The sequence below is a fragment of the Oryctolagus cuniculus genome, chromosome 4 (genome assembly GCF_964237555.1).
Source record: "Oryctolagus cuniculus chromosome 4, mOryCun1.1, whole genome shotgun sequence".
Lineage (NCBI taxonomy): Eukaryota > Metazoa > Chordata > Mammalia > Lagomorpha > Leporidae > Oryctolagus > Oryctolagus cuniculus.
The window spans coordinates 27,057,369-27,076,220 of NC_091435.1; the positions used below are offsets into that span (position 1 = coordinate 27,057,369).

At 37.8% G+C, this 18,852-nt stretch overlaps 1 pseudogene; it reads left to right on the forward strand.

Annotated features, from left to right (window-relative positions):
- Positions 1 to 18,180, forward strand: part of LOC100351771 (tax1-binding protein 3 pseudogene) — a 145,320-nt pseudogene extending 127,140 nt beyond the window's left edge.
- The last annotated feature ends 672 nt before the right edge of the window (positions 18,181 to 18,852 follow it).

An 18,852-nucleotide genomic window follows, 5' to 3' on the forward strand; every position in this document is an offset into this window, starting at 1 on the left:
TCTACCTCTATCTGTAACTCTGCCTTTCAAAATAAATAAAAATAAATATTATTTTTAAAAATAGGAAGTACATTTAGTGTTATCAGCTTTTTATCAAATTATAAAAATAACATTTTGAAAATGAAGAGTAAAAAGATTGCAACAGATTTACTTAAAAAGTAATATGAATAGATAAATATGTAGCTATAATTGTCTCAGGATAAAAAAGGTTAATAAATACAGCTCAGAGAAACCAAGAATAAGAAAAATGTGCATATTGCAATTATGTATTTAGTGAAGCATTTTAAAAATAATATTGAGCATTAGAACTTTTTAAATCCCAAATATTGAGGAAAGGTCAACATTTTTAAAAAAATTACAATCTTAAATATAACGCTGAAATGTATTGTGATTGCCAAAGGGAGAAGCGTCATAATACAATCTTTCAGAACATGTACAAGGAGTCTTCAAAAAAGTTCATGGAAACTTGGGGCCAGTGCTGTGGTGCAGCTGGTTGAAGCTCTGGCCTGAAGCACTGGCATCCTATATGGACGCCGGTTCTAGTCCCAGCTGCTCCTCTTCTAATCCAGCTCTCTGCTATGGCCTGGGAAAGCAGTAGAAGATGGCACAAGTCCTTGGGCCCATGTAAGCGCATGGGAGACCTGGAGGAGGCTCCTGACTCCTAGCTTCTGATCAGCGCAGCTCCAGCCTTTGCGGCCATCTGAGGAGTGACCAGCGGATGGAAGACCTCTCTCTCTGTGTCTCTACCTCTCTGTGTAACTCTGCCTGTCAAATAAATAAAAAATAAATCTTAAAAAAAAAAGTTCATGGAAACTGTGTATCATGATAAAATTATATTCATGCGTTTCTTTTTTTAAATAAAGATTTATTTTATTTATTTGAAAGATAGAGTTAGAGAGAGGTAGAGACAGAGAGGAAAGGTCTTCATTCTGCTGGTTCACTTCCTAAAATGACTGCAATGGCCAGAGCTGAGCTGATCCAAAGCCAGGAACCAGAGCTTCTTCTCGGTCTCCCACATGTCTGCAGGGGCCCAAAGGCCATCTTCTATTGCTTTCCAGGCCACAGCAGAGAGCTGCATCAGAAGTGGAGCACTGGGACTCTAACTGCACCCACACGGGATGCCAGCACTGCATGTGGCAGCTTTATCCGCTATGTCACAGTGCTGGCCCCTATATGGTTTTCAAACAACTCTCCACCAAAATACATTTATCTTTTAATAGCATTTTTCAAAACTTTTTGAAGCAGCTGTGTATGTATTATTACATATGCATAGTTATGTGTTGATCAAAAATAATGTAAGGAACTGGTGTAGTGGAGCATTGGTCTAAGCTGCAGCCTGAAGTGTTGGCATCCCACATGGACACCATTTGGAGACCTGGCTGCTCTACTTTCTATCTGGCTTTCTGCTAATTTGCTTAGGAAAGCAGCAGAAGATGGCCCAAGACCCTGGATCCGTATCACTCACATGGGAGACCAGAAAGAACTTCCTGACTGCTGCTTTCAGCCTGGTCCAGACCCAGTCATTGCAGCCATTTGGCAAATGAACCAATGGATGGAAAATCTCTCTTCTTTCTCTCCATAACTCTACTATTTGAATAAATAAATCTTTTTTTGAAAAAAAGCACAGAAACTTATATTCCATTTTCAAATGAAGTTTCACAATGGCTTTCATGAGCAGGTCTTGGGTCTTTAAACCTTGTAGTTCTGTACTATCGACCTGATACAGTTTATTAGTTCAAAGTGACAGTTCTAGTAAAAGGCAATGATTAATTTCATTTCCTCAGTTTGAACCGGCTGGCTTTGTTGTTTAGAACAGTATATTTCAAATCTGTTTCTTCATTATAAAATGGACTGGATATTAATAAAGGGAATTTTAGCTAATTGTATGATTAAAATTGAAGGAAATTATGTGCATATGAAGAATCTTAGCCTGTGTTTGTCTAGTGATGAGTGATCAATAAATGATATGATTATTAAGATTAGTATTGCTATTTTAATTTTTACCACCATCTATCCCTTACTTTCTTGAAACCCAAACAATGAGTTTCCTAAAATGAAGAATGCTATTGAAAAAAATTAGAAGTTTGAAACAGGACTTATTAACTATTTTTATTTATATGAAGTTAGCCATCTGAAATTGCAGAACAAAGAAATACAATTTTGAAACCTTAGCAATATTCAAAAGGAGTGACCCTATAAGCAAGTTGGATAACGTGAGGTTTAGAATGCTGCAGTTGGGTCCTGCACTGTGGTGCAGCTGGTTAAAGCCACAGCCTGCAGCGCCACCATCCCATATGGGCGCCTGTTTAAGTCCTGGCTGCTTTACTTCTGATCCAGCTCTCTGCTATGGCTTGGGAAAGCAGTAGAAGATGGCCCAAGTCCTTGGACCCCTGCACCCACATGGGAGACCCGGAAGAAGCTCCTGGTTCATGGCTTCAGATCATCTCAGCTCTGGCAGTTGTGGTCATGTAGGGGTGAACCAGCAGAATGGAAGACCTCTCTCTCTCTCTCTCTGGCTATATCTCTGCCTTTCTATCTATAACTCTGCCTTTCAAATAAATAAAATAAATCTTTAAAAAAAAAAAACAGAATGCTGCAGTTATCAGAGCAAGAGTAAGAGGTCGAATCTCAATAGCAGATTTACTTTTATTTGGTAAGTATAAAATTTAATTCATTGCCTCCCGAACTCTACTAATATTACAAATATTACATTTCTTGGTGTCCATTCCTTTCCAGTAGTAAACAAAGACATCATCACTTTAAGTCAGGCAATATATGGCATTAGCTTTAACCATATGTGATGAATCTGGGTTTTAATTTTATTTTTTATTTCCAATCTTGATCTAATATTCAAAGTTCAGGTTGAAATAACTTTGTTCATGGTATTAGTCTGGTTTTTATTACTGGGTGACAAATTATCACAAAATTGCTGGCTAAAACTAATATTCATTTATTGGAGAGAATCCATGGGTCAGTAATCTGAGCAAGGTTTAACTCAATCCCATACTCAGGAATTCATCACAGTTGACAAAAAGTTGTCATATAAGCTGCTCTCCTTTGTGGAGCTAGGAATACTTTTGAAATTTGATGTGATTGCTAAAAAACAGAAATTATTCTGCTTTTACAAGTCCAGTCCATGCTCCTTTTCCAGCTGGTGTTAAGGGAACATTCTTAGGTCCTAGAGGTCATCTGCCATCTTCATTACCAGCAAGGCAATTGGATTTTTCTGATGCTCCGGATCTCTTTCATTTTGGAGTCTACAAATGTACAAATGATTAGTTCAGACTCACTCAGATAATTCCTTGTCTATGAACTCAGTGTCAACTGATATGAGGCCTTATGTATGTGTTTAAAAATACTTTCTTTGTAATCAGTTAATGTGTTCCAATCAGTTATGAAATCCATCTTATGCAAAGACCAGGGCACATTCAGAAGGAGGGATTTTTTTTTTTTTTTTGACAGGCAGAGTGGACAGTGAGAGAGAGAGACAGAGAGAAAGGTCTTCCTTTACCTTTGGTCCACCCTCCAATGGCCGCCATGGCCGGCGCTTTGCGGCCGGTGCACCACGCTGATCCGCAGCCAGGAGCCAGGTGCCTCCCCTGGTCTCCCATAGGGTGCAGGGCCCAAGGACTTGGGCCATCCTCCACTGCACTCCCAGGCCACAGCAGAGAGCTGGACTGAAAGAGGGTCAATCAGGACAGAATCCGGGATTTATGCAATGGTTCTATTCCATAGGGTGTGAATTGAAGGACCCATCTTAGAATTCTGCATTCCGTGATCCAGCAGATAATAATAAAGTCAATACATCCTGAAAACAATCAAAATATTATACAATATTCTAGAATATTCCAAATAAAATGACTGCTGATTCATGAGGCAGAATTTGTTACCATAGGTGAAGTTTTATATACACACACACACACATATATATATATATATAGTTACAGTTATAGCTACTCAAAATATTCTGATAGTGCTTTCCATAATAATCTTAACTAGTGCACTAGTTCATTAGAATTTTCTGGAATATTTCATGTAAATGGGTATAACATTGAAAAAAGATAAAAGTTATTTAGAATTTCAATTGTAAACCCAAGTTCAAAAATATCTTTCTTATGAAGTGATTTAAACTAAATGTCTACTTTGATTTGTCAAACCAATCATTAAGAAAGTGTTACATGGGTTTAGGACAAATAAATCATATAAGAAAGTCCAAAAAATGTCTGAACATGTCATTTAGTATATAACCAGACATTTATCAAATAAATTATATTGGGCATTTCATTAAATGCTTTTACCAGGGAAGATTTGCATAATCTTTGCTTTTAATTCTTTATAAACATTCTCACAGTGAATTATAATGGAAAAAGTGTGAAAATGAATATATCTAAGTCATAAATGATGATAATAAATCAATAAAATAGTCATTCCAAAGATATGATGTCCATATTTAACCAGAAATAGATGAACTTTTAATGTTAGGAAAAAATCAAAGGAGATAGCATTAAAAGAGTTTCTAAGAATTTGAAATGATATCAGGCAGATTTTTGATTGTACTTGCTTTCCACTTATAATAATTTGTCTTCAAATGTTACCTCTATCAAGCACTACCAGGAATCACCTTATTTACATGTATGCTTTGCAATATTGATGTTATAATTGCCTTCAGTGAGAGGGACCTGTGAGAAGAAAGTTTTGCTCCAAAGACCATAAGCAAGAAGGGAGTCCATGGTGGCATGGATGACTAAGTTCAAGTCAGTGATGGGAAATCATTTCACGGATAATTGCAAATCCATGCAATAATTTGTGACATAATTTTTCTCTTTTCTAATTGAGTAATAAAAAATGAAAAAAATAAAAACAGTCTGAGAACATATAAATGGCTATCAAAAATAAATCATGACGTCATTTACATAGTCACATTTTTCCTGACTGTGAACACATATACTATAAGAAGTTTCCATGCTATGGTTGGAGGTGGGAAATTGGGAGGATGGATAATTAATTCCTAGTACTGCCTTTTCTTTCTATCACTACTTCAAGCAAATGAGATTATGTGTATTAATGCTCAGAGGCTCATATTAAGACTGCTTTATTTCATTAGACCAAGAGTATAGGATAGTGTTTTAATTACCACAATTAACCAATAATTCTTTCTGTAATGATAGTGACTAAAAAGTAGCAGCATCAGTTTTAGATTGAATACATTTTTTCATTAAAATCTTAGCCCACAGTGTGTGTAATTGCAAAATGCCAAATGTGTTACCTACGTGATGTGAAAAAAGAATATGCATTTTAATAAGTATTGATGACCTAGACATTTCATATACGGTTAATATAACATGTTTTTGTTTCATCTAGTTATTTTAATCATCAACAAATCTTTTGAATGTAATGCTACATGATTAAGATTATATGGCTTCAGTTAGTAATAGAAGTAATCAGCGAGTGACTTAGAGCTAAGTCACAGTTTTCTAAGTTTCCTGAGTCTATAGAATATTATTCTGCTTTATGGCTAGAAAAAATAATACACTGTCATTATCACACAATGGAGATGGTTGTCAGGCTATTAAAAAGAAATATTATTAGTTTTGATATTTAAAAAATAAGCATTTATTTTCTTATTTGAATTTTTTCAAATATGAAAGTATATTTAAGTAAGTAGCTTTGTACTGACCATATTATATTTATGGATTTCAATTTACTGAAAAAATTACTGTCATCTCTCTTTCCATTTCCCAACATTTCTTTTGTGATTAACAAATAGAATATGCCTTGTAACTCCATACAAATCAAATTTTGTAACTTTATAATTTTGAATGCTACCTTCCATAGTTAAGGTAGACAACATGGTTTCATGCATTTCAACAATAAAATTATTTATATTTTGGGGACCAGCGATGTGCCAAAATGGGCTAAGCCTGTAGTGCTGACATCCCTTAAGGGCACCGATTCATGATCCAGTTGCTCCTCTTCTAATTCAGCTCTCCTCTATGGCGTAGGAAGGCAGTAGAAGATGTCCCATGTGTTTAGACCCCTGCACTCACAGGGAGACCTGGAAGAAGGTCCTGGCTCCTGGCTTAAGATCCTTTCAACTCCGGCAAGTTGCAGGCATTTGGGGAATGAAATGGCAGATGGAAGATCTTTCTCTGTCTCTCCCTCTGTCTGTATCTCTACCTCTCAAACAAATAAATAAAATATATTAAAAATCTTTACTTAGTATAGAGTTGGTGTTCTGCATACAAAGTTAATTGAAAATGAATCTTAATGGAGAATGTAATGGGAAGGGAGAGGGAGGAGGAAGAGGGATGGAAGTGTGGGTGGGAGAGCGGGTATGGTGGGAAGAACAACTATATTCCTAAAGTTGTACACATGAAATTTGTATTCCCTAAAAATAAATAAATTAATTAAAAAATAAATATAAATAAATTTATATTTTCATGTTCAAGGTATTTATGATTTGTTTTAGGTACTGGATTTTTAAATTTTCTTTTATTTTTATTTATATAAAGGCAATAAATTCATGTATTTGAAGAGCATAATGATAATTCCCACCTACCTTCCCTCTCTCCAGTGCTCTCACCCTCCCACCTCCTACTTTTCATTTTTCTTTTAATTTTTACAATCACATACTTTCAATTTACCTTATATTCACAAGCTTAAACCTCTACTGAATAAAGAATTCAACAAGTTAAATAGAAAAACCACTGTTCCTCAAGAATATAATAAGTGTTATAAACAATAATCAAATCTCAAAATGTCAAGTTAGCTCACAGACATTACATTTCTTGTACTCTGTGTATCAGTTATCACATACCAGGGAAAACATGATATTTGTCTTTTTGGTGATGGTTCTTTTCACTTAGCATAATAGCCTCAAATATCATACTTTTTTTGTGAAAGGGTTTCATTTGCTTTACAGCTGAATACTATTCCTTTGTGCCTAATTATCATAGTTATTTTTATTTTTTACTTGTTTTTGTTTATTAGTTTATTGTACAGTCTTGGAATAGGAAAGGTCTTTCAAAGCATAACATGAATTTGGAAAGACTTCAACAAAAACCGTCAGTTTTGCCATAGAAATTTTTATATTTCTGCATAGCAAAATAAATAATTAAATAAGCAGATTATAAAGAAACAAATTAAAAGATAAAATAGAAAAGTTATTTTTAGCACATGAAAGATAAATGCTAATTTATATCAAAATATCCAATAACCTACTAAAATAATTTCAACTAAACAAAGATCATGAATATAGATCTCAGAGTAGGAAACAAAAATAATTCTTAAACATATTGAAATGCCTTTAAAGTCTCCAATGGTTAAAAAAAAAAAAAAAGATGCAGACATTTAGTGTAAGCAGTTAAGTTACCCATTTCCAGTCTCATATCAGAGTGCCTGGATTTGAGTCTGAGCTCTGCTTCCTATTCCAGTTTTCTGTTCCCTGCTAAGGCCCTCTCTAGAAGCCAGTGATTATGGCTCAAATACTTGGTCCCTGACTCTGAGTGGCAGACCTGGATTGAGTTCTTTGAGTCACAGCTTCAGCCTGACACAGCTCCAACAATTGAAGACACCTGGAGAGAAAACCAGCAGATGTAAAATGTAGCTCTTTCTCTTTCTGTCTTCAAATAAAATGAAAATAAATGAATAATCATTTTATTCTTTAAATTTTAAATGCATAAAACAGAAATTAAAACTATTAAAGACATTCATTTTTTACTTGTTTGGGCAAATTAAAAAGTTTGATAAATGTATTGATAAATACGTTGTTCATTGATAAGTCCAAGGTCAAGAGTAAATAGTTGGAGAAGGATACACACATTGGAGAAGAGATAGAAAATAAGATTCCTATTGGTCTTCATTAAATTTTATCATTTCCAAATTCGAAAATAAAATGTGAGGCTATGTAGTGATAAGGTTGGTTTCTTGAAGTTTCTCAGGCTACTGTCATATGAAGAATATTTTATCTGCTATTATCTGGATTTGAATCTTGTTATAATGGTTTGGGCTTTTTTTTTTTATTATTTTTTGACAGGCAGAGTGGACAGTGAGAGAGAGAGACAGAGAGAAAGGTCTTCCTTTTCTGTTGGTTCACCCCCTAATGGCTACTGCGGCCAGCATGCTGTGACCGGCACACGGCACTGATCCGAAGCCAGGAGCCAGGTGCTTCTCCTGGTCTCCCATGCGGGTGCAGGACCCTTTTCTAATAATACCTAGATGAAAAACACCGAAAACTAACTAGAATGCTAGGGGATGTTATTCCCACAATACAAATACCTACCTATTTTAAGAATTCAGAGGCTGATGCTGTGGCTCAATAGGCTAATCCTCCACCTGCGGCACCAACACACCAGGTTCTAGTTCCGGTCGGGGCACCGGATTCTATCCCTGTTGTTCCTCTTCCAGTCCAGCTCTCTGCTATGCCCTGGGAGTGCAGTGGAGGATGGCCCAAGTCCTTGGGTGTGGGGAGCAACTCAGACTAGAGTAAGTTACTCGAATTAAGACTTATTCTATGCATCTGCTCTCCCACAATATGGCGCTGGGAGAGGAGTAAACAGCTTCTACACAGCTGCCTCCAGTTCAACCAATAAGCTGCAGGAGCTGCTCCTGATTGGAGGAGAGCAGCATACTCGGCATGTGGGTAGCAGAGTTGGGATTGGTGGAAGAGGACTATAAAGGAGGAGAAAGACAACATGCACCAGGAACATCTATCTGAAGGAACACCTGAGCAGCCCCCGAGAGAGCCGGCTGGCGGTGTGCCGCTCCCCCGTGGAAGTGGGGAAAGTGGCAGGGGGAACCACCCTTCCACGGAGGTGGAAGGGACGGTAGCCAACCCGGGAAGAACCAGCAGCAAACCCGGGAAGGGCCGAGCAGACAAAAGAACAGTGCAGGGTCCTGTGTCATTCCTCTGCGAAGAGGGGGAGCGACACTTGGGCCCTGCACCCACTTGAGAGACCAGGAGAAGTACCTGGCTCCTAGCTTCGGATCAGCTTGGTGCGCTGGCCACGACGTGCCAGCCGAGGCAGCCACTGGGTGGGAGGGTGAACCAACGGTAAAGGAAGACCTTTCTCTCTGTCTCTCTCTCTCACTGTCCACTCTGCCTGTCCAAAATTAAAAAAAAAAAAAAAATTTTCAGAAAACTGCATAATTTTCTGAACGTTGTTTCCAAGGCCCTTGAATTTATAGGCAGAGCCTTCACAAAGGAGGAGGAGGAAGCCAATAGGACTATTGTGTACATAATACCGCAGTGTTCATGCCAGTGCAGACATGGCTTGGAGTACCTGATCATGCGAGAGAAAGGGGTGGGATGTGATTATCTCAATAGATGCAGAGAAAGCATTTGATAAAATACAACATACTTTCATGTTAAAAACTTCATGCAAATTGAGTCTAGAGGGAACATTCCTCAACACAGTCAAGGAAATTTATGACAAACCCACAGCCAGCACCATATTGAATGGGCAAAAGTTGGAAGCATTTCCCCTAAGATCCAGAACCAGACAAGGATGCCACTCTCACCATTGCTATTCAATATGGTTCTGAATATTTTATCCAGATCCATTAAATAATAAAAAGTTTAAAAAGGGGGTACAGATGAAAACATAGAAATTAAATTATTCCTATTTTTTCAGATATGATCCTATCAACAACCTTATCAAAAGACTCCACTAAGAGTCTACCGGACCACATAAGAGAGTTTGAAGTGTACGGGGTATGCAATCACCACATGAATATCAACATACACAAATAATGTCATAGCTGAGATGGAACTTGTAAAATTAGTCCAATTCATGATAGCTACGAAAAATTAAATAACATGATAAATTTAATCAGGGATGTGAAAGAATTCTACAATGAAAATTACAAAACATTAAAGAAATAAATATAAGAGGATACAAAAAAGGAAAATTTTTCAATGTTCATGGATTGGAAGAATTAATATCCTCAAATTGTCTATACTACCCAATGCAATTTAGAGATCCAATGCAATGTCAATGAAAATACCAATGAAATTCTAAGATCTGTGAAAAAACAATCCTGAAATACATATGGAAACACAAGAGACCCTGAATAGCTAAAGCAATCCCAAACACTAAATGTAAAGCTGGAAGCAACAGGTTTCAAAATACATTACAGAACAGTTATCAACAAGACAGCCCAGTATAGGCACATGAATAAGCATGCATACCAACTGAACAGATTAGAGACCCCATAAATAAATATGCACATATACAACTAACTAGTCTTTGACAAATAAACTAACAACCCTCCCTGGAGAAAGGACAGTATCTTCAACAAATTTTTTCACAAAAATCGGATCTGTGCATGCAGAAGTATGAACTAAGACCTTTACCCAACATCCTACAGAAAATCAACTCACACAGTCTCAGAGCTGTAACCTTAAGACCAGAAACCATGAAATTACTAAAGGAAAACATAGTGAACAAAACTGCAAGACATTGGTACAGGCAAAGACTTCTTGGGTAAGACTCTTGGAAAACTGGCAATAAAGGCAGAAATATACAAATAGGATTACATCGAGCTCAGAAGCTTTTGTATAGCAAAGGGAAATTCAACAAAGTTTCCACACGGTTGTTTTTAGTAATTCCTCATGACTCTTTATTTCTGTTACATCTCCTTCTTCATCTCTAGTGTTTTAATTTGGATCTTCTCCCTCTCTGACTTTTGGGCTAGTTGGGACCATGGTGTATCAATTTTGTATATTTTCATTAAAAAACTATTCATTTCACTGATATTTTGTATGATTTTGCTTCCATGTTGTTTGTTCTTTCTCTAATTTCTATTATTTCCACTTATTAACTTAGGTTTGGTTTATTCTTGTTTTTCTGGGTCTTTGAGATATAGTGTGAGAAACTTTATTTGATGCCTCTCCAATTTCTTGATGTAGACAATAATTGTGACAAATTTTCCTCCAAACCCTTCTTTTTCTCTGTCTCATTAGTTTTGATGTGTTGTATTGTCGTCTTCCAGGAATTTTTTATTTCTCTTTTGATTTCATGCATGACTCATTGTTCACTTGAGAATGTGTTGTTATGTCTCCATGTGTTTGCATATATCCTAGAGTTCCTTAAGTTGTGAATTACAAGCTTCATTGCACTGTGGACATAAAGACACATGATAAAATAGGATTTTCAGGTTATCTAATTTTTGCTTCTTTTTTATTTTTTGATTGGATATTTGCAAAGATCTGTCTTCTAGCTTGGAAATTCTTTCTTCTGCCTCACTAAGTCTGCTGTTAAGGCCTTTCACTGTATTTTTATTTGACATAGTGAATTCTTCATTTTTAATATTTCAGTTTGAATTCTCTTCACTATTTCTATCTCCTGGCAGAATGTCTCAGTCATTCCATGAATAGATTTGTTTACCTCATGTATGTGTTTCTCCGTGTTTTTGAGTAACCTCAAGATCATTCTTTTGAATTCCTTTTCAGGCATTTTATCAACCATTTCTTCTTCACCTTCTAATATTGAAGTTATATTGTTCTCCTTTCGAGAAGTCATACTGTCCTGTATTATTCATGAATTTTGTACTTTTACATTAACTTTTAGATATCTGTGGAAATATTTGTTGGTTTCATCATCATAGGGCTTTTATCTTTGAAAATTGCCTCTGTGCCTTAGTAGATTTTCTGCTCCTTCAGCTGATATCCAGAAGTGCATGCTGGGCAGAGCCAGGGAGCTCCAGACAGTGCTTGAGAGTGGAGCAAGAGTAGAGAGTGGCATCCAAGTTGAGCATGGAAGATATCCTCTATTGTCAGTAGGTTGTAGGGTATGATCACCTCCACTTGCCTGTAACCGACTGCTTAGGGTGAGCCCACAGTACCTGCACACCCCACACATACAGGTGCATGAACCACACAAAGGATCTATGTGCTTCTTAATGTGAGCGTGGAGGCCTCCATCGTGACCATCCACAGCACTCAGCTAAGTCTGAATCTTTGAAATCACACCCTGCATTCCCAAAGACCCAGACACACCCGACACCCTTTTGCTCACTGGTTTCCCACAGTCACAGGGTACAGAACTCCCACAGTCACATGGAGTAGAGATTCCACTTTCAGCCTTGAAAGCCTGACCATCCACAGAGAGAGCCATGACATTCCCAGAGTCAGCTGCCTGCCCAGCATATATCAATTGGTGCTCTACCTTGGCAAGTTGAGTACAGACACCTTGATAGAGCAACAGGAGGGGGGCAACATGTCCTCACTTTAGACCTAAGTGGGCACACTGCCCCCACCAATCATCAAGTAGCCTCAAAACCAGTGGCTACCAGCAGATCAACCCCTCTAATAAAATCCCCCTTTGAACCCAGCACTGTGGCATAGTGGGCTGGGCCTCCTCCTGCAATGCCAGCATCCCCTGTGGGTGCCGCTTCATGTCTCTGCTGCTGTTCTGATCCAACTCTCTGCTGTGGCCTGAGAAGGCAGTGGTAGATGGTTCAAGTGCTTTGGCCCTTGCACATACGTGGGACATCTGGAAGAAGCTCCTGGTTCCTGACTTCGGATCCGCCCAGCTCCAGTCGTTGCAGCCATATGGGGAATGAACCAACGGATGGAAGACTTTTCTTTGTCTTACCCTCTCTCTGTCTGTAACTCTACCTCTCCAATAAATGAATAAATCTTTTGAAAAGTCCACCAATCACATGCAGACTACAGCAGGCTTATTAAGATTGTGCTTCCTCCCTGCTGGTCACCAGGCACCTGGGAGGCAGGAGGAGAGGAATACAGTATGCTCTCCCTTCACCAAATTAGATGGGCACACTGCCCCCCACTAGCACTTCAGGCTGGACTCAAACTCAGAGGGTCTGTGTGGTTCTCCCTTGGGCAGTATTACCAAAGGCACAGGCTGCTGCAGGTTCCTCTCCTCTCTCCACAAAGTTGGCATCCCCTCCAGCCACCAACTGTGGGAGTCACTGGTGGTGTTCCACTTGCTGATACGTGATTGTACTGTCCCTGTTCAGATTTTCCACTACAAGCTTGTCTCCAAGTGTCCCTGGGGATGTGATTCCACCTCCGTTCTTCTGGTATCTTCCTGTGGTCAAAATCAGCACATCTTTTTCCTATTCAGTCATCTTGTATCTCAATGTACTAGACCTTTATCCCTTAGATAATATGTTGCTGGAATATAGTCCTCATAGCAAGTCCTCTGTGTCATGATGAGTAACTCCTAACTATGAATTCTTTACTGAAAATTTCACAAAAATATTTCTAGAACACTGTTAATCTGGATTCTCCATAAAGCAGAATTCAGGTTCCTTCCCAAAGCAGATTTATACCCAGAACATGAATTTGGGAAGGTGACGCATGATGGCAGATTTGAGAATCATAGGGGTAAAAAAGGAAAGAGGAAGAGCCATGTAGTGTTTCACTGTGGGCCACCACTACAAACTGCAAGATTTTTGCATCCATCAGACAGCTTCCTTAATAAAGCCATATCTACAATACCAATGTGTACTAATTGTCAGTATATTTTTGAACAAATGGAAAAATATGTTTTCAACAAAAGAAGTAAAAATTCTAACCAACTCATAATCTATGCAGAAAGAGTTTTAAAAGTAAAAAAGGAAGTAAATGATAATAATGAAAATATGCATGTGAAATCTATATGCACAGATATTGTAATATGAAAAAGATAATTATTAGCTTATTGATAAACTCAACAAATTGGCCTTCACTATGAAAATTTACTATACATCCTAACAATACCAGAATTTAAAAATATACAAGAAATTACCCCTTCATCAAATATTTTGATATTTATTTATATATTGGGAATTTTATTTTACTTGTACTTTGCCAATAGTCCTTAAAGACGTAGAATCAGAATTGTGGCATTTACATTTACTAGCCTTTAATTTAATCTCTCAATTGAGATATTTTTGTTGGACACACGAAAGTATGCATTTTATTTTCATTTCTTTTATTAAATGTTCATCTTTCCAGTGATCTGTTATTACATGTTTCAACCTGACAAACCAAACTGTTATATGAAACATGTTTGCTTTGCGTACAACCTTTAAAATACCTGAGACAAAGTTTGGATAGGGTATACATTGTGGTTTTAGTGAGGGTTTTTATGTGTGCATTTGTATTTCATGTTTTTTTTTTTTTTACATTATGACAGTTCCAATTTTGTAAAAGCAATTTCCTTGATGATATGACAAAATATCTCTAATTTTATAGATTCAAGGCTATGCTTACTTTTATACGTATCTGTGGTGTCACGTATATTCAGAGCATTTGATAAAATAAATTACAGCATTTCAAGTTTCTTAGGCAGTGAAGGTCTAGTATGTCTTCTCCATTTACACCAGTATTTATGGGATTTTTTTTATTTATTACCAAATGAGGAAAACAGTTTATTACAAATTGTTTTGACAATGTTCCAAAGTGTTTTCTATATACTCATAACCTGTTAGCAAGACATTCTGATTATAGGTTTGTGGGCTTCATGATTTTAATATCTGGCAGTTGACTATACGTGTAGTAAATAACAAGGGCCATTTCTTGTCACTTTCTTGTGCAGTATTTATACTCGACAACTTTTGGAATTTGTGACTTTAGGAAAAATATTAAAATTCTGCTTTTCTTAGTTTATTTATAACCTGATAATGATAATTTAGTATAAAATTATGAGAAATAATGTATATATGTTTGTCAGTTCAACCTTTAAGAATTTCTCATTCATGAGCTATTATGTTTAAATGTTGGCAGTAACACTTTACTTTCATTATCACTACATAAAACAGAAATGTTTTGTACTTCAGACTGACAAAATATATTGTTTTCTTATCTAAGTTAATATAACTCCTTCATTTTCTTTTTAAACCAAAGTTTCTCCTAAGAAGCAATGTCTTCTTTTAAATGTCTTCTCTTTTTTTAATTTTTTTTTTTTGACAGGCAGAGTGGACAGTGAGAGAGAGAGAGAAAGAGAAAGGTCTTCCTTTTTTTTTTTTTGCCGTTGGTTCACCCTCCAATGGCACAGCGCTGATCTGATGGCAGGAGCCAGGTACTTCTCCTGGTCTCCCATGGGGTGCAGGGCCCAAGCACTTGGGCCATCCTCCACTGCACTCCCTGGCCACAGCAGAGAGCTGGCCTGGAAGAGGGGCAACGGGACAGAATCTGGTGCCCCAACCGGGACTAGAACCCGGTGTGCTGGCGCCGCAAGGCGGAGGATTAGCCTAGTGAGCCACGGCACCGGCCTTTAAATGTCTTTTCATGATAAACACTACATTCCACTGAAGTTTTGAAACAAATTTTTGGTAAATACCTTGGATTGTTCAATGAAAAAATGTTTGGTTTGTGTAGCTCTTTTAGATATAATGTTGAATATTCTCAACACTCTCATTTCTGTTATATTTTTTATTTCCTGTCTTAAGTTTTTGAGAACTCTAGTTCATGCCTAAGTCCAATGTATTCATTGTCTTAACCTGTAGTAATACCACTCAACTGATTTGTCTTCTTAAATTACTGGGATATCCATTACACATCACATTCTTGGATCTACCATCTTGTAAATGTACCTTACAGAATTTTTAAGTAGCATACTTTATATCTCAGGTTACTCAGTAACACAAATATTCACAATGAAATGAGACCTAAACAAAAAATGTAGGGGTCAGTGCAATGGCCAGAGTGTTAACTCATAGCCTGTAGTACTGCCACCACATGTGGACATGGGTTTTAGTGCTGGCTGCTCCACTTCCGATCCAGCTCCCTGTTAATGTGCCTAGGAAAGAAGCAGAAGATGGCCCAAGACCCTCAGCCTCTGCACACACACGGAAGACCCAGAAGAAACTGCAGGCTCCTGGCTTCAGCTTTGTCCAGACCTAGCTGCTGTAGCCATTCGGGGAGTGAACCAGCAGATGGAAGATACTCTGTCTCCCCTCCCCTCCTCCCCTCCTCCTCCCCTTCCTCCTCCTCCTCTTCCATTATTATTTCTTCTTCTTCTTCTTCTTCTTCTTCTTCTTCTTCTTCTTCTTCTTCTTCTTCTTCTTCTTCTTCCTCTTCCTCTTCCTCTTCCTCTTCCTCTCCTCCCCCTCCCCCTTCCTCTCCTCCTTCTCCTCTTTCCTCCTCTCTCTCTGTAACTCGGACTTTTAAATACATAAATAAATCTTTTAAAAAACTGAACAATGCAATATATGGCTAGGAAGAGGGGTAGAAAAATGTAAGAGTAAGTGAAGTAAAAGGCATTATTACTTGCTAGTCACACTGTGCTTAACAACTTATTGACGTCTTACATTATGCTACTATGATAAGATTAAAGCTTTAAATCTTAAAAAGACCTTTTGAAGTCTATCAAATTTACAAAAAGAATAGTTAAAAATGAAAAGAGGTTTGCTTTTGAGAAAATGTATGTATCCTTATTTTTGAAAAGAAAATAATCTTATTTTAAAACCAGTTTATGTAGATTCTTAGGACAATGGGAGCATAAAAACCTATATTGCAATTATTTATGTAAATTTTTACATGAAAGGATAATTTTCCAATTATGCTGATCTCTAGCCAGTTGCTCTATACTGTGTCTTGAGGAAGCTCTGAATGCAAAGACATACATAGGTCAGAGTAGCCAAATTGCAATTTTATTTGATTAGTCCAAGTCATAGTCTCTTTATTTAACATTTATAGATTCTGCCAAGAAATGAAATAATTTTCATTTTTATTACTACTCTTAAACATAAAATCTTCAGTAATAAAAGCTTGTAAATGTTTAAGAGGCCATTCTGTGGTCTAATGTCATTGCTATTAATTTTTTAAATAAGTCTTCCAGAAATGCTGTAATGATATTGTGAAAGAAAAGTAGGCTTTCTGTCCTTTAATATTTCCAAATCTTTTAAAACAAGATTCATGTATTGATTTATTTGAAAGTCAAAGCATCAGGGGGGAAGAGAGAGAGATCCTTAACTGCTGGTTCACTCCCTAAATGGCCATAATGTCCAGGACATGGCCACGATGAAGCTAGGACCCAGAAATTCCATCTGGGACTCCCAAACATGTGGCAGGAGCCCAAGCACTATGGGACATCATCCTTTACTTTTCCAGGAACATTAGCAAGAAGCTGGATAAGAGGCAGAGTAGCCAGGACTCTAACTGGCTCTCTAATCTGAGATGTAGATGTCCCAAGCAATAGATTGACATGGTACACTACAATGCCTGCTCCAATATTTCCAATTTTTAGATAACAAATAATGTTATGCTTCTCCTTGGAGTATATTTTTTGTGTGTCTAAGCTTATATATTATGGATGATTTAAATTTCAAATCATATTTACTGAAATAAATGAATTATTTACTGTTAACCTTAATGAACCATAAATTTGATTCTATCTCCTATCAGGAATTCTTGTCAAAATGTGTAATTCCATATAATAATGTTAATACATATTTCAGGATGAATATATGTAATGTTTCTTGAGTTCCTTAAGAACTCAAATCATTAAAATTCACTGCTAAATAAACATATGAACATACTATTAACTTTAGCTGTTGTTAAGAAATGTGCTATGTTTATTTTGACACCAAGAAAAAAATTGAAGAGCAAGCAAAATCAATTAAATGTATTGTTGAAATTTACTCTACTATCAAATATTAAAAGAAAACTTTGTTTTAAAGCCATTAACTAAGATTAGTTTAACCTACATTTTTATTTAATAAGTATGATTATAAAATTCACAGAACAATATTAGATACAGGATTCGACACTGTGACCTGATAGTGTCTATAGTTTATAGATAAATTATCTGGGATCCCAGGTGCAGGCTTGAACAAGCTGGTGGTTTTAGTTGAGATCTCCTCGATCCAGGGCCAGCCAGTTAGTGCCACTGTGCAAGGAGCTGAAATTCACAAATTGCATCAAAGGGAGAACATAATCCCAGGCTTCAGTACTGGAGGTGAAATCAGCCAGGTTGCCTCCCAGAATTCCTTCTCAGAAGCTCAGACAGGCAAGAGCATTTATGCCACACTAGTGTTCCAAGGTGACCCTGCTAAAATTGCAGATTGGAGACAGGATCATGCAGGTGCACAGCATGGTCCTGTCCCAGGACCATAGACACACAGGATCAGTCCCGGAAGCCCCTCACCCAGCAGCGACAGGAGGTGGTGCACCTGCTGTTGACCCACTAGGAACTGCAGAAGGCCTTGCAGCAGTTCTTGCTGCCCTAGCACCCTGCCAGGGTCCCTGGCTCGTGCCTGCCTACTTATACAGTGACAATACTTCTGTGCTCCATCTGCCCCTCATCCTGGCTTTTGATGAGAAGTGGACCCAGTTCAGACAGGTGGCAGTTGTTCCCAGAGGCCTGACCTTGACCCTGCTCCCCCTCCCACTCCTAACCAGAGGCTTTGGGACCAGCTTTCTCCCTTCAACACGTAGGTTTGGGATGAAGGGCCAATAGCTGAGTGGTTGCCAGGCTATAGTAACTCTAGACTTAGCCCCCAGACCATGCTGCTTGTACCCATATTCCCAGGGAACAAGAAACACTTCCTGTGAGACAGCAAAGTTGGAAAACGCCAGTTGAGGCCAGCCTCTCCTACTCTGCCCAGGCTATGCAGCTTGGCTCTGAGTCCAGGGTCGCCCTGCAGTGCCTATGTACTCCAAGCTTGTTTCCATTTTGCCCAAAAGGGGGCTGGACCTTTGCTGTGAGAGGCACTAGGACGGCTTTCTGGAGGGAAGCAGGCAGCCCCTTGCTCATCCTTACTCTGCCAAGGGTGCGGGCCTCCCCAGGGTCTGTCTAGTTGCAGAATTTAACTGGGGGTTCAAGGCTGACATTTCCAGACAGCTCTTAGTATTGCCATTTTCTTCTATGCCTGTGGGTTTTACTTTTGTATTTTTCAGTC